This window comes from Beta vulgaris, chromosome 2 (assembly GCF_026745355.1).
Source record: "Beta vulgaris subsp. vulgaris cultivar EL10 chromosome 2, EL10.2, whole genome shotgun sequence".
Classification (NCBI taxonomy): Eukaryota; Viridiplantae; Streptophyta; class Magnoliopsida; order Caryophyllales; family Amaranthaceae; genus Beta; species Beta vulgaris.
This window is the reverse complement of record NC_079203.1, coordinates 24560055-24562410: the sequence shown is the minus strand read 5'-3', so window position 1 is coordinate 24562410 and position 2356 is coordinate 24560055. Positions and strand designations below refer to the sequence as shown.

Genomic DNA, 2356 nt, shown 5'->3' with positions numbered 1-2356 from the left:
TCTAAGATAGTCTTTATCTCACGATTAGATGCTTCTACATGCCCACTTGTCTGAGGGTGGTATGCTAGACCAGTCCTATGTAGCCACCATATTTCTTAAGTAGGGCCTCAACGTTCTTTTGTAAAAATGAGATCCACCATCACTAATGACAACCGTTGGTACCCCAAACCTTGAAAAGATAATCTTTTTGAACATTTGCATAACAACTTTAGAGTCATTAGTTGATGATGCAATGTCTTCTACCCACTTAGACATATAATCAACAACGACAAGTATGAAATTATTTCTCGAGGAAGAGGGAAAAGGGCCCATAAAATCAATACCCCATAGATCAAATATTATAACTTCCCAAACGGGAGTTTGGGGCATCTCATGTCTATGGGAAATATTTCCTGTTCGTTGACTTGCATCACAAGCCTTAACAAAGAACTAGCATCATAAAATAGAGTAGGCCAGTGAAAACCAGATTGAAGTATCTTAGCAACTATTTTGGAGGGCCCAACATGGCCTTCACATGGATGGGCGTTGGAGTGCTTCAGAATTTCATGCACCACCCATTATGGGATACATCGCCTGTAGATGGTGTCAGCATAAATCTTGTAAAGTAGAGGGTCATCCTCAAAGTACTTTTTAGCCTCATGGAGGAATTTCTTCCTCTGCTGGTAACTCAACTCTAGGGAATCTCGCCACTCAGACAAAAGTTGGCGAAGTCTCCATACCAAGGGGTGACTGAAGTGACTGCCAAGATCTTATCATCAGGAAATGACTCATCAAAGGGTAGATCCTCTTCCTTATCCTTATACTGCAATCCGGACAAGTGATCAACCACTAATTTTTTTGCTCCCTTTTTTTATATCTGATCTCTAAGTCGAATTCTTGGAGCAGTAAAATCCACCGAATGAGTCTAGGCTTTGCCTCTTTTTTGGCTAGGAGGTAATTCAATACAGCATGGTCAGTATCAATAATGACCTTAGACCCTAGAAAATATGTCCTGGACTTGTCCAATGCATAGACCACATCTAGAAGCTCTTTCTCTGTGGTGGTATATTTAACTTGAGGTTCATCTAGTGTCTTGCTAGCATAATATATTGCACAGAGGACGTTGTTCTTCCTCTGACCAAGTATAGCTCCCACAACATAGTATCTAGCATCACACATAATCTCGAATGGAAGGGTGCAATCCGGAGATCGAATGATAGGAGCAGTACTCAAAACTTGCTTGATCGTGTTGAAAGACACAAGACACTCATCAGTAAACATGAACGAGACTTCCTTGAGGAGCAACTGAGTAAGTGGTTTAGCAATTTTAGATAAATCCTTGATAAAGCAGCGATAAAACTCCTCACGACTAAGAAAGCCTCGAACGCCTTTGACATTCACAAGAGGGGGTAATTGCTTAATCACTCGAATTTATGCTTTATCCATCTGGATGCCTCGTTTAGAGATAATATGACCAAGTACCACTCCTTCAGTAACCATGAAGTGGCACTTGTCTTAGTTTAGTACAAGGTTGACTTGTTCACATCTTTTCAAAACATTAGCCAAATTTATCAAGGACCCGTGAATGGCCTTATCCATGAAGAACCCACCGGATGCTCCATCAATTACCTGTCTTGTATCTGCATCAGCTCTAGTGTAGAAAATCTGACACAAATACCACTACTCCAAACCATGATGTGGACAAAGACGATGCATATCCTTGAACCTCTCCCAAGCTTCATACAAGGACTCACCAGGATCTTGGATGGAAGTTACTATGGCATGAAGCATGTCTGCAGTGTTTTGGTAAGGGTACCACTTGATGAGAAAAATCTTTGATAGTTTTGCCCAGGTGCTGATGGTAGAAGGTAGCTTATTATACCAAAATAGAGCTTTGTCGCGCAGATAGAAGCCAAATAAGATGATTTTCATCTAATCAGCAGTGACACCAGCTTGTTTCTGAGTAGCACAACATTGCAAAAACCGCTGCAGGTGCTGATTTGGGTCTTTAGATGGTAACCCAACAAACGGATTATTCTGAACCATATTTAGAACATGAGACTTGATCTCAAAATTTGTAGCAACGATAGCGGGCATCCGTACCCTAGTGGGCACATGATTAGGAGATGGTTGTACATAGTCCCTGAAGATTTGTGTAACATTCTCACCCAGTTTTAGAGTAATAGGTAAGACGGGGAATTCTTGTTGTGGTGAAGATGGTGGAGAAGGTGTCTTTTGGGAGGGTGTCCATGCAGACAACTTTGCTTGCTTAGTTTTCTTTCTGAATCTACGAGCAGTCTTTTCAATCTCCGGATCAATGTAATGAAATTTTGGGATTCCAATTTCCTGCTCAGACGCCAAAAACACTAAAAGAAAC

The 2356-nt window shown here is 41.1% G+C and overlaps 1 pseudogene; it reads left to right on the top strand.

The window, feature by feature from the left end:
- Positions 1-1666: 1666 nt before the first annotated feature.
- LOC125495330 (small nucleolar RNA R71) lies at positions 1667-1781 on the top strand (annotated as a pseudogene).
- The last annotated feature ends 575 nt before the right edge of the window (positions 1782-2356 follow it).